Consider the following 14,928-nt stretch of genomic DNA (forward strand, 5'->3'; position numbering starts at 1 on the left):
TTCAACAACTTTTGTCAAATGTTAGTGCCATTGCAACTGTGATCTGTAATTCACAAGAAAAATTCTTTAGTCTGTACACCAGCAGACTTACTTTATGTCACATCTTACTAAAAATACTTGTATATCCAAATATTTTTATTGGACTCAAAATGGTCTCTGGACCTAGAAACACTTCTTTACGAACTCATAACAGCAAACTGTATGATATTGCCCATTAGTAATCCATCATCACACTTACAATTTACAGCACAGTACCGAGTATCTGAGTCCTGATTAGAATATTAGCCGTCTTGTAAAGTGAGTGGGTACAGAGGAAATTAAAAGTTGTGTTCTGAAGTACGTAGATTTCATCTAATATTCAGAATGTTTGCATGTTGCATTTGCTTTGCACTGCCGTAAGGGCCAACAAGGAAGTGCAGGGCAATGGAAAATCAGGCTCCATCCAAATGTTCTTAAGGCTAACGATGAATCATGGCATCTGAGGTTTTGCAAATTTCAGAAACTGTATTCCACATTAGAGATATGCGGCGAGATATTAGAGGTAAGTAAATTCAACATCCAGCTTTGTCCTCTGTCTTCAGTGCAGCTTGCCTCTTCAGCATATTTCAGGGATTCGGCTGTGTGATGCTGTTGTTATCTGTATTAACTGATTATTACCTGTTGTTTCCAGATGTGAGGCAGGGAGACAGATCAGGCAGCAGGTGAAAGATGGAGAGGACTAGACTGCCTCATTGAAATCAGTGGAGTTACCTTCCCGTAAAAATGACATCAAGTGAGACCAGAATCAAGTCCACAATCTTAATCCATTTTAGTCAATATGTAACCAAAAGAACATTCAAAGTAACTTAATCTCTTCAAAGTGCCATAGTTTGTTTTATTTTTTAGAAACAAACAAAGAGATCATTTTATAAAAGAAAAGGTCCATTTTTTTCAGAATGGATTCATGAGCCAAAATATCTGCATATATGATAATAAAAATAATGCCTAATTGTTCCTGTGTGTTCAGAAATACCCAAACACAGGTTTAATCAGAAGATGTTCTAGTTATTAGCATAATTTCATGCGTAAAATTATGGCGACTAGAGAAAAGTATTAACCAAATATAATATGAAAAATGGTATTCAACATGTTATGTTTTGTCCGATAATGAGACTGTCTTTAGTTAATTGTTCTCATTACCAATATTCTGCTGCAGTAAATTATCATATATAATACATGTAAACGTAAAATCTATTCCTCTATCTACTATTTGATTTCTTATTGAGTTTTGACCTTTCACTATTTTCAGTTGTTCAGTATTTGGTCAAATATTTTAATTGGCTAATTGCGTCAATTGTTTGGGTTCCTTTTTCATGCCTGATTAATGACAGTCCTACTATTTAGGACTTTGCAATACCAGCTATCAGCAACTGAGATTATGAGAAATCAGCTATAACACTTTGTTCCATGCTATCAGGCCTCTCTCTTGATAAAATAACAGAAATTTGGGGCTAAAACTGAACCATTAACATAATTTTGAGGATGGCAAAGTCCTAAATGAGTTTTTGAAACAGTGTAAACCATTGTCATCTCTGAACTTAAATTGCATTTTTCATATCAATGATTGTTTCGCTGCAAGTGTGCGTCTATATTGGCCTGATCAATATGCATATTCAAGTCAATAGAAAGACTCCCATTAACTTCAATGGGTGTTGAATAAGGCCCTAAGGCCAGATTTTTTCTTTTTTGTTTAACGTTATATTTTATTCCACTTTTAAGAAGGGGAAAATTTTGCTGCACTCTAATGCCTGATCCAGCAAAGCACTTGAGCAAGTACTCAACATTAGGCATATGAGTAGTTCCATTGAGGCTAATAAGACTATTCATGTGATTAATGTTAAATATTTGATTATGTGCATGCTGGATCAGGGCCTAAGAATATACAGCTGCTTCAGGATTATTATCCTGATTATAGATAATGTGTGATGTTGTAATTCTAGGTCATTGCATTATGCTGGATTTCATAATTAATTATGGCCAAGCTAGAGTGGTCATTTTGCCTCTGTACACACAAGAGCGTAGCAACATGTCAATATTATTTCAACCTGATTCATGCACTTTTAAAAATGCTAATCTGTGACCATTTTTAGCATGAACATCACTTTATTATGAAATACTGTATTGTTCTGCAAGCCTGAAACTTTTTTGCTAATGGAACATGAAATTTCTTGTTATACATATTCTGGCAACACAATAAATGATAAGATGTTTTAATGGTTAATTAAGCACAAAAAATAGCACACATTATAGTTCAATTGGATTTGCTAAGAGAGTGCCAAGATTGATTTAAATGTGACACTAATTTTTCCCCTAAGACTATCCTGTATACAGGTATGAATATATAAAAACATGGTGTGCTTCTCTGATAGTGGCACACCATGATCCCTGCCCCACATATGGATATCTCTATCATCATACCTTGACAGCAGGTTCTTTGTTAAATTCAGCTCCTATGTTCCCCTGTGCAATGAGGATCTGAAAAGGATTGGGGTAATATTCACAATAATAAAGTAACAACATGTGCATTGGTATATATTAAAGATATGTACAGTTTAGAGAATTCACTATTCAAATAGTTGATACGAAGATTTTCCTAGGGTGAGTATCATAGGAAAGGATATATCAGTAAATGGTCATTAAAACATCTTATTAAATTCCAGCTCTTGGTCCTGATCCTGGAAACACTTATATACTTATCTGTAAGCATGAGTAGTCCCATAGATGTCAATCTAATCAGGTACATAAATGTTTTCAGGATCAGGGGTTAACATCCCAATGACTCATATGGCTTGAAATGCTACATTTCATCCATAGTTTGACTGCAATCTATACATTTACCATGGCAATTTCTGTCTTAGCTTATAGAACAGCCCAGACTATAAACTTTGCTTTGGAGATATTAAGAAGGCAGTAACAATATCTCATAACACTTGGATTATATATCTTTGATTTCTCATTAAAATGACTTCCTGTATAATTCAGGGGAGAAATTTAAGGAAATGATTACAATTTGAGATTCTCTATAAATTAAATATGTCACTTTTGGTGCAGTTTCCAGTTTTCTCAGCATATTGTATCAGTGCAATTACTTTAGCGTGAACAGAAAGTGATGTCTAAAATGGTACATTAAAAAAGAAAGAAAGATGCACAGTCTATTGTCTTACATTCACAAGGAGAAAAGGATGACGAAAGACCTAACATGACACAATAGTCATCCCTGTGACATAGCAGATATGGCAAAATAACCAACCACTGAAGAGTGTTGTCATGGGATATAACCAACCCATTTTACAGCTGGGATGGAAATGGTTATAGGTGCATACAGATTGCTCGCTTGCTCTTGATTCGTCCTGTTTGTGTATGTTTGCAAAATATATTAATCCCAGTAGTGGGATTGTTATTAAACAAAGTTATTACACTGTAAAGGGACTTATTTAATAAAGTCCTCTCCCATAATAGTTCTGTGACCAAGCCTTTAGATTGGATGTTCTGATTATGACACAGTGATGAGATGCAACATAAAGAAAAAATCCCTTACCCAAGAAGCCCATTCCTTTGGGACTTCCTGATTCCTGCTCTCTCTCCCTGATACAAGGTTGCCCTTTTGGAGGGACCTTTTTTCCCAGCACATGTTTCAGTGTCTGGCCTTTAATTTTGGTAGACCCAATCAGCTCTACTTCTAAAGTGAAGCCATTTGCCAGTGGCAGATGCCTGCATCATCTTCCTCTCTTCCAGTTGGTGAGTTGTTCTTAACTCCTGCTGTGTTTGCCTTTTCTTATTCCTAATGGGATGGCACATGAAATGGCTGGGTTAAAAACAAACTTGTTTGGGGGTGGAGGTGGGGTCTTTCCACTTCAAATAGGGTTTTAAATCTTCTTTAATTGCTTCATCAGTTTATCAGCCATCTAAACACCATAAACAAAACCACCATACAAAACTTAAAACAAAATCACAAAAGTCAATCAGGCCAAATGCACGGACGGACATCCTCAAAGCAACCTGGTCTAAAGGGGAATCCAAAAGTTATCAGTCACCCACCAACAAAATGGGTTCCGTCTCCACTGGCATTGTACAAAGTATGGTAAAAAGATGGTGGCAGATGAAAATAGCATGGAAGGGAGGGAAATAAAAAAAAAACTGTCAAGAATACGCTATCCAAAAGAATTATGTTCTGGGAGGGAGGGTAATGACTGTGAATTCTTGACCAAGTAAAGGCTGCTGTCAATCAACTTCTGGGTCAACTTGGGGAGAGAGAGCACATCTTCTCCAACTGACCAAAACATTTGGGGACCTGCCATGATTTTATTTTTTACTGGTTATTTGTATTGTGCTAGCTATTAGAGTTTACAATCTAAGTATAAAACAAGAGATGACAGGCTGATATAGGACGACACTGTCAGTCTGTTAAGACGATGGGGAAACACAAGGAAATGTGATAGGCAGCGGTCTCAGTGTACAAGCACCCTAACAGCTGTCAAGTTTTTGTAAGTATCTTGACAAAGGAGAAATAGGCAAAGGAGCAACAGGCTCTGTCTAACTAGAAAAAATAGGTGGTGTTTTAAAACGCCTAGCTGAACATCTAGTGCAGGCAGGATTTAATACTCTCTTAAAATTGTGTTAACTGGTTGTACTTAGCCCTAGGGATTCCATTAAAGAGGAACTACAAGCAGCTGATCTTCAATTATTACTGCTTTTGTTTGTTACTGTAGTGCCAAGGGACTCCAAGGCAGAGATCGGGACCCCATTCTGTTAGGCACTGTGCAAATGTGTAAGAGGCAGTCCTGGTCCCATTCTAAACCCACAAGCCAGACAAAGGGTAGGAAGGGAAACAGGTGAAATGACTTTCTTATGCTCACACACCAGGTCAGGGGGTAAAACTGGTCTCCTGAGTCCGTATCTGTCACACCAGGCTGCCTCCAAAATTTAAATTTTGCCCCCTCTTTGAGGTACTCTCTTGTCCTATGTTATGACTGGGAAAGTAACTGCAAGCAAATCACCTTGGATTGGACAGACATAAGGAGACACCTGGCATTCAACAAAGCCAATAGTCTCAAACATGCTTTATTCTCCTAAATCCGTAATGAAGCACCTGGATATGTGAGCTGATTATTTGAGAGGTACTGAGCACCTGAATATGGAGATAGGTGCACAATTTTAGGCATCCACATTAGAAAATGTTTTCCTAAACGCCTAAGAACAAATCCGTATACAAGCAGAGGTAAAGGTGAAACACTGCTTGTAGTTGCCATTAAGGTGGATATGGAAGTCCCACTCACAGCAGAGCAAAGCTGTTGCACAAGCTATGTTTTTCAGAGGTCAGAATTTAGCTTTTTATTGGTTCCAGTTCTGATGCTATACATTTAAAATGACTGATGGCTCAAGAAGCCTTACCTATTAATTTTTCTTGGCTGGTGGAATTACTTCACAGGAGGCCATTAGCATCATTTCAATTTCACTGTTTTTGTATGTAGCCAGAGCCAGATTTAGGGGCAGGCGACCCAGTCGACCCTCTGGGGTGCCAGGCTTGCGGTGTGGGCACCGGGGTCAAGGTGCTGTAGAAAAAATAAGGTATTCAAAAGTTTAACAAATAGAGTGGGGAGCGGAGGAACACCGAAGATGCTCCTCGCCTGGGGCGCCATTCGGTCTAGGGCCGGCCCTGTAAGTAGCAATAGGTCCAACAAACCTTTGAAAACTCCAGCCTAGTTTTTCTCCTAACAAACATCCGAAGCACCGAATAAAAAGTACTTTGATGGCACAAAGTGCTCAATGTTTATAGGGAAGGTTTGCACAAGGCTAGGATTGTCCCATCTGTACTAGATAGATCTGTCACTAGTTAATAAACTATGGTCCTAAAATGACAGTGTGGTTAAGATTTCCTCACAGAACCCCTATTCAATTTTTCAAGGCTCTGACTAGAGGATTTTGAACTAATGCTGTGTATCTTGGGCTTCTGAGGATAGATATGGTATAATCCTCACATAAGCCTCCAGCCAGCTTCTCTCCCTTCAGTTTATTATCAAAATGAAAAGATAAGGATAAGAATAATTGTGAGTTTAACAACTACTGTGGCAGCATATATTTAAATAAAAACTGGAAAATCTGTTTATTTCACATGCATGGGAAATAAGCCAAAATATACACTTAATGTTTCATACACTTGAAGTGTGGATCGTTATAATTATAGCCTTAAACAAACGTGGTCACGCAATACAAAATCATGGAGATGGAAGAAATATTTGGCTGTTCTAGCACCCTTCATTCCTGCATGTTTAAATTATCCATTTATTCATACCATTCCCTCAGTTCTTTCCCCCTCTTTATAAATCATTCCGCTTCCCTTGGTCTCCCTGCACTTTTAAGAAAGGGTCCTATTTTTAGATGCCTTGTGCATATCTTCCTTTAACCAAGCTTGTTTTCAGAACTGTATATATACTGATTAGGAAGTACATGGTGAACCAGTTAATATACAAGTCTGGTAAATATTTAGGGTGACCAGATGTCCCGTTTTTAAAGGGACAGTCCTGTTTTTGGGAACTTTTTCTTATATAGGTGCCTATTACCACCCCCCCCCACACACACACACCCTCCCATCCCATTTTTTCACAGTTGGTATCTGGTAACCCTATAAATATTTAACCTCTATAGTTCTTTGTATGCAGGCCTATGAAAATACATAGGGACTTCAATATCGCATTTGAAAAATTATAACTGGGTGGGGGGAGTTTGTCTGGCTCCTTTGCTCCTATATAGGATGGAGGGAGGATCCTTTACCCTTTAAACCCACTGCCACATGTGTGGCTGTTATAGGCGGTAGGGGTACAGTTACTACTTTCCTGGTTTGGACAGTCTTTTATACCTTACTCTCATGAGAGGGAAGACCCTGGCCATGACTAATCTCTTGCTGCAGGCTGATTCTGGGTTATGTTCCATATCTGTACTACTTGACTGCCGCCTTCGACACCATTGACCAGCAGCCTCTTGGAATGTTTAGAGCAGATGGTGGGGCTGTCTGGAAGTACTTTTAATCACATCTTACAGATCAGTGCCAATTCATTATTTACATAACTCTAAAAATAGCTACAGCATGCTCTAACACAGGGAAAACTCACCAAAGCATTTAAAGGAAGTCATATTTCATTTCATTACTATGTAAAGTTGTGTCAGGGCCTCAGATGTTTCAAAATACCATTAGTCTTATTGATGAATATTCACTTAGGATACGTTCTAAAGTAACTTCTTTATGGCCCAACTTTTAAACTCCATTTTTCCTCTCCCCATGATACTTTTAAAATGGTTCTTTGTTGACTGAAGTGTGTCTTCGGGAGCTTTTGTTGTGTGACTCAGAGTCGCTCTGTTTTTTTGATGAAGGGAGGCTGTGCACTTAACAGCTATCACTAGTGCCTGGATGCATTATGGCACTGTGTAACGTGATGGTTAAATACTTAAATGAACCGGAGCTCCATGCAGTGCCCCTGAGGAGGGTAGAGATCTAGGTAGCTTTCAGCCACCTACGTACACACACACCCACACAAACTTATGTTGGCAGCTGCTGGAAGCTGATTCAACCCCTGGTGCAAGTTAGGGAAGCACACCTGCTGGAATAACCTCTCCTTTTCCTAGCACACCCCAACACAACCAGCTGGGGGAAGGGAGGGGCAGGAGCAAGAGCCATAGAGCCACCTTGCTGGCACATAAATGCTACCTTGCAGCCTTTGCCCTGCCAGTAGCACTCAAGAGCCCTGCTTGGTCTCCTCAGCACCTGAAGCTATGTTGTTATTGCCCCATGGGAAGCAGAGGTGAAAAGGTCTCTACTAGGCCCTCTACTATCCTGAGCAGTCACCCAGAAGCAGCCATGATGTATCACTAAATCTGCTGTCTTATATCTTGTAATTTATACAATCTGTGGTTAAAATGGCATAATGAAGGTAATGGAATGTTGAGGGCCATCAGAGGAAAGGACAGTCTTTCACAACCTGATGCAGTACCATGATTTCACCTGGGAATGTCACAATTTTTCAAATGCCAGTTAAAAATTACATAAGATAAAACACTTCAAATTCAATTGCTCCAATTAGTGGCTAGCCCATCACCTAACCAGAACTAGGAAAATGGTGTTATGTATTAATAGCTTAACATGGGAAAACTTAACCTGGGATAATACTTGTACTGATATTGTGACTGGGAAAATGGCGTGAACAACCAGCTGGACCACTTGGATAGAGAGCCCTATACAAGTTTACTGTGATTTTATCATCAACTTCCTAGACCTTGACAGCCCATCATTATCTTTATCTATAGTAGTAATTCTAAAACCAAGGGCAACATCTGCCTTTGGATACACAGGCACATCTCCTATTAAAATGAACCCTGTGCATTGGGTGCAGGCATAGATGTTAAAAGTTAATAGCAAACATTTTCGTATTAGTGGCCCAAAGAAATGTGATCACAAATTGGAAGGATTCTTCTATTTTACACTGGGGGTTTTGTAAAACAAGTTTAATATATAACTATTAAAAAACAGCAAGTGAAACAACAAAGCTACATATAATCTTTTAATCTTTTCTTTTCTTTGGCTTGAACTTGGAAACACCCTATCAAACTTAATAGAAATATCCAAAGAATACAATCCCTTTAACAATGGTTCCTTCAGTATTACCTATGTTTGTTAAAAAAATCCTCCCTTTCCCTTAATAACTTATTTTCTGTTTCGTGAAAATGTGTATGCGTGTTCTTTGGTGCATGTGTGTGTCAGTTGTTCTTGCAACTGCTACAGTACAATACTATAGTATAGCAAAATACTATAATTAAAAGCTGTGCTTTGTGAACTTAGCTATTTGCCATGGGGAATGATATTAAGATGTTTTCTGTTTAAAGACATTAGATAGTCTACATGCTGCCAACTGTTCTAAAACATAAACCCTAATTAAAACAATGGAGAATTTTGCTTAAAAATGGATGTCATTATATGCCCTAGGGTGTTTACTCTGATTTGAATCATTTGTTTTGTTTTATTGTTTCTTTGACTAGATTGATTCTTTATCTATCAATAATGACACATTCCCCAACGAAGCAGACCTTACATACAGTTCATGTTATTAATAGCATCATGCCATGAACTTTTCAGATATTAATGAGCATTGGAAAAACAGAAAGAATTCTGCTTAGGTCAGTAACTATTTATTTATGTATAAGGAGGAAAAGCTTTGTGTCACTGGTAACCTGAAATTTTTATTTATTTAATTTTATTTTATTTTGAATGATCTGACCACAGGCTGAACTCTCCACTGCAAAGTGCTGTTTCCCCTTTTATTTGTTCACTGATGTGAAGTGATATCATATTTCCATTGTTTCTGGAGAAGCTCAAGTTCAAGCTAAATTCCAACATGTCCTGTGGCTTTGATCTAAGTCCAGAAGTATGGTTTTCAAGTCTCACACTGCTTCTCTGTAAAATCAACTGTCTCTTTCATAGTAGTTACCAAAACACTAGATTTTACCACAATGAATTTTGGAGTCACTGGGAAAATTCATCCCTATTGCAACTCCACTGACTTAAACCAGGGATGAATTTCTCTGTCATGTCATTGTCAACTTTCACTCTTTCAGCTGCTTGGCAGAAAGAGACCTGATTTCATCCATGGTCATGAATGGTGTTCTGTCACTTATACTTATTAGTATTGTTCTCTTATTTGTTATTTCTATACCACCATAGGTGTGCATAGTGCTTTATAGAGAACTATAAATACACAAGAGTCTCAAGTTACATCAGTTGAACACCAATGTAATTTCATTGACTTCACAGTCACAAATCAGAATTAGGCACAAGACCTCTTCCCTAAAGAGATGTGACCTAAAGTCAACTAAGAGATTAAAGAATCTGACAACAGGATAGTGGGCACAGCCCTCTTGGCATCTGAGGGAAAGAGAGATGCAGTGTGTAACTGGAATTTCACGTTTAATAGAATGTCTGTTGGGATGAGCTATGTAACAATGGAGCATTAGAGATGATAGGCTGACTGAAAAGTGAGTTTTGAGGAGAGTGTGGTCATTTGGCTCATGACGACAGGGGAGAATGTTCAAAGCATATGAAGGCGGTATGAAGATGAGGGCTGGAGAAGGAAGATATATGACATAATTAAGGAAACCCAGCAGTGCCACATGGCCCTACCTCTCAGCAGTACTCTAAGCGAGATGTACCTTGAAATCACCCTGACATGTAATTCAATAAATAGCTCTAAATGCCATCGTGATGAAGCTGCAAAACAGGGGATTACAACTCCTGGTCAGGTAAGAAAAGATATCAAACCAGGAAGTGGCCAGGCTCTGTTTGGAGGTGAGAGCCACACGGCAGCAGGAAGATGGAGAGAAGCCTTAAGAACCGTGGACAGAGCTGCATGTGGAGTGGGCTGTGATTGCTGGACATCACAACTGAATTCAGGTCTATATTGGACTTACAGGTGAGCAGCAGCAGCTGGGCAGGGAACCACTGCAAAGGAGACCCCATGAACAATGCTAACTGAGACTGGCCTGGAAACCTGCAAGCTCCTATTTGCTTTAATGGAGAGAGACTAGACAGCGCACCCAGGCACTAGGCCTGAAGAGCCCTGACTCTCAAGTGGACTGCCCCTCAGGATCCAAACAGAAACTGCTATTGCTCACTTTGAACTGTAACTGTTTATTCTCTGTACTTACGGCATAGGCAACCCTTCCCTTTCCTGCCAGCCGTAATAAAAACCTTTCCTTTGGCCTTGGCCAAGTGTCTGAGTGGTTATTGGACCTGCAAGAGCTAGTATCTACAAGGCTTAGCTGCTAAAGCACCTACAGCCCTTGCCTCTGAGACACAGTATGCTGGGCACAGTACTGGCACCCTAGGAGTTTGCAGTAGAGAGTTACCCCATTATTACACCATATTGAAACCAAAAGCTCAGTAGGATTATATATGAATAATAAGTATGCTCTCAATTTCATTGATACACTGCTTTCCAGAGGGAGGGGGCCTATGGTGGCTTTAAGCCACTTTTATGGGTTTCTGTTCCTAGGCTGGTGTAATTTAAACAGCCCTGAGAGCCTAAGTTATGGCAGCTACCCTGAGCTGCTCTCTGGGCACTGTGGGAGCCCAGAATCTCCACAACACTGTGTTCTGTGTGGACCTAACCCCAATATACTGTCCCAGTTGGAACCAGGGTTTTGAAGGCCTCTTTATGTGACTTCTGATCTCTTACAGAGCACAAAGTGGCCAGAGTCTGAGAATCTCACCTCATGTTACTAGTCAATGTTTAACTAGTAAGAGTAAGCTAGTTGTTTCTACATAAAGTTTGTAACTGTGGCTAAGTTAACCTAAAGGGTTGAGTTCCCTTACTGAATATGAAGTTTGAACTTGAGCCACAACTTCTTTCCATAATTTGGTGATACATAATGAATATCTATAGTAAAAAGGCACATGGCAAAATTCTATAGGTTTTCAAAACAAATTCTGTAGCATCCTATAACAATTCTATAGGTTTCTATTGGTTTATTTCCTAATAAATCCTACAGGATTTTTCCATAATGGTAATGAGCTTCTAGAGAAGTTGTATAGCATTCTATATAGGCACATTGTACAGAGACTACAGAACCTATAGAAAGGTTATCAACCATCATCTAGAATTATATTGCAGGGATATTTATTAATTAAACCAGGTACTTCAAGATATCTACAGGAAAGATATTTTCTGTTAAATCCTATGGACTTTTCCATAGGGGGGACTCCGCTGGCCAGTTAAAGAACAGAGGCCTGTATCCCCCGCAATCTTCCTCTGTCAGATGGATGCTGTTCGCATCAACGGGCTTCAACAGGGACATGGGGAGAGAAGGAGAGAGAGTGTGAAGCAGAGAAAAAGAAAGGCTTTCGGGGTGTTGACATGACCTTGGTGAACTTCCTTAAGAAAAAAATGTATTACAGAATATGTATGTGTATGGTACTTCTGGATGTCTCTACTTCCAGGCTTCTCTTTCCTATATGCCAAACATGTTTCTCTGTTTCTAGACCTACCTTCTTCATAAGAGTATAATGTCCTACCTTGCTTTCTTCTCCTCCCTCCAGGACTCATTTCTGTCACTCCTTAAGGCCCTTTTAGCCTCACCTCCAGGTCTCCACATTCCTTCAATTCACCAGGCCATCCTCTTTTTCTCAAAATCTATACCCTGCTGAAAAATTGTGGTAGAGGTATAGCAAGCAACAGTCCTATACTTTCTCTTCTCTTCACAAGGCTACCCTCTGATGCAGAGGAGAATAAGGTGACCCTCAGGCAAATACAGTCCTTGGTGGGTATTAGAAAAGTAGGACACTTATTCACAGTGGTGAATAAACTTGATGGCCAAATGTGAAAAATTCTGCAACAGCTTAAAGAATTCACTGGCCAGACAAACATCCTGGGTCATTACTTTGAATGGAACCAGTTGATATATTGCAGACCCCTATCTGTGCCAAATGAAAAATAATGCAACCATAGGTCATATCCTTTGCTGATGTAAATTGGCATTGCTTCATATAAGAAACAACATTTGTACCCACAGTGTACAAATTTTGCTTTGTTTGTGCAAAATGTTTCATAAATCATTCCAGTTTTCAGTATTTTATTTTGGAAAAAGTTTTGCCCGTCAGGAAAAAAAAAACCTTTTTAACTTTATCATATTGAAATAAAGCCTACTAATATACAGTTTGTGCCAAAATCCAGTTCTGCTTTGTTACACAGAGATGAAGAAGAGGGGAGTGTCCTTAACACATTTGTCAGCTGAATCACTAGAATTCTGATAGTCCCAGGCCCAGTTCAGCCAATATAAATGTCCAAAATATCATGCAAGTTTCTTATTCTCCTCCTCCTCCTCACAGAGGCGCTGATGCCTCAGGGTAAAGTTGGAAAAACATTCTATTGAGAGACAATTTTACCCTGGAGCCTATAATTTTTGCATTATCTCTCATCCTTCTTTATGACTTAGTACTAAGGACATTTGCATGAAAATAGGATCTTCTTTGTGTAGAAACTTCCATTTCTTATTTACCATTTAACCCTACCTGTGAAATGTCACAATCATCTCCATGTTGCAACCAGCTGTGACATCACAAACCAATTATCATGATATTAGCTGGTAAGTAAGAAGTGGGAGCAGGTGAACTATAAATCAAGGGTCTGAGCCAAAGCCCATCAAAGTCAATGGAAAGACTCCCACTGATTTAAATAGACTTTGAATCAGGCCCTACATCAGTGGTGGGCAAACTATGGCCCGGGGGCCACATCCGGCCCTCCAGACATTTTAATCTGGCCCTCAAGCTCCTGCCGGGAAGTGGGGTCTGGAGCTTGCCCCGCTCTGGCACTCCAGCTGGGGAGTGGAGTTGGGATCTTACCCCACTCCGTACGGCTCCTGGAAGCAGCGGCATGTCCCCCCCTCTGGCTCCTACACATAGGGTCAGCCAGGGGGCTCCGCATGCAGCCTCTGCCCCAAGTGCTGCCCCCACAGCTCCCATTGGCTGGGAACCACAGCCAATGGGAGCTGCAGGGGTGGCGCCTGTTGACAGGGCAGTATACAGAACCCCCTGGCTGCACCTCCTCATAGGAACCGGAGCGGGGACATGCCGCTGTTTCTAGGAGTTGCTTGAGGTAAGCGCTACCCGGAGCCTGCCCCCGTGAAACCCTCCTGTGCCCCAGTCCTGATCCTCCTCCCTTCCACTGAACCCCTCGGTTCCAATCCGGAGCACCCTCCTGCAGCCCCAGCCCCTGATCCCCAGCCTCACCCCAGAGCCAGCACCCCCCAGCTGGAGCCCTCCCACCCTCCAACCCCCAATTTCGTGAGCATTCATGGCCCGCCATACAATTTCCATACCCAGATGTGGCCTTCGGGCCAAAAAGTTTGCCCACTTCTGCCCTACATCCTGTTTTCCTGCAAAATGAGTGGAAGAAATAAAATTCATTTTTAAATGATAAAGGCAGAGCACTCTCTAAATATGTTATTCAAAATTTCTCTACATGTGGATGGCTCTTTAAGCAGAGAAAATGCATTCTATGAACATTAGAAGAGAACCAGAAATCTTGACACGATCTCCATTGTTATTTACTTGTTGTGGCACTGTTCCACATTATTATGATAAGATATATTTCTTCCATGAAATGTGAGCATGTTTCATAGCACCGGAAGTTAAGGATCCACCAGAGAGCAGAAAAGGTGTCATTGTTTTGTGGTTTCCAGCTTGATTTTTTTCCCCCCACAAAATATACACACAAAATAAGACTAACATTTTTCTTTTCATATGAATAAAAGGATCTGAGTGCTTACTGTTTGCCACAAGAACTACAATAGGGCTCTAAACTTCACCAGCAGAAATTGTCTTCCTTCCCTCTTCCCCACAATGACATAGTCATCATTAACAAGCTCTTTTTGTTCCTTTCTATATATGGATTCAAACAGCACAATCTTCCTTTCTTGCCTAGAAATATTGACCATTAAATCAGTATTATACTATTTGGATCCCTTTTAAAATTTTAGTACTGGTAAAATTGGTTATGACTGAAGCCCAATAAAGGAGCCCTATGACTTTTATTTGTATCTCAATACCTTGTTTGAGGCTCAGTATATAAGCTGGCAGAAAAGTCTTGGCTTTCCAGTCTGAAGGAACTGTGGTTACCATCTGTAAGATATGAGTTTTGCAGCTGTTTTCAATAAGATCGTTTTGGATTAAATCTTGGAAAAAACGACTCATGCCAAAAAGTCTATTACCATGTATTTGGCTATGCCCTAAACTTGCAAATATAAAATTCCCCGAACAGTTGGGAAAAAATAATAATAAAGCCAAATGTCTCATTAAGCAATACATGTTTCATCTTAATGAACATATCACATGCAAGATAAAGAACCATG

The 14,928-nt window shown here is 39.8% G+C and overlaps 1 long non-coding RNA gene across 1 annotated transcript; it reads right to left on the reverse strand.

Annotated features, from left to right (window-relative positions):
- Window positions 1-207: 207 nt before the first annotated feature.
- LOC123343326 lies at window positions 208-12,213 on the reverse strand. Its single transcript, XR_006572199.1, has 4 exons — window positions 12,095-12,213; window positions 5,431-5,591; window positions 2,458-2,514; window positions 208-750 (listed from the first exon to the last, which is right to left on the reverse strand). It is a non-coding gene; the product is annotated as an uncharacterized LOC123343326 (long non-coding RNA).
- Window positions 12,214-14,928: the final 2,715 nt, after the last annotated feature.

This window comes from Mauremys mutica, chromosome 10 (assembly GCF_020497125.1).
Source record: "Mauremys mutica isolate MM-2020 ecotype Southern chromosome 10, ASM2049712v1, whole genome shotgun sequence".
Taxonomy (NCBI): Eukaryota; Metazoa; Chordata; order Testudines; family Geoemydidae; genus Mauremys; species Mauremys mutica.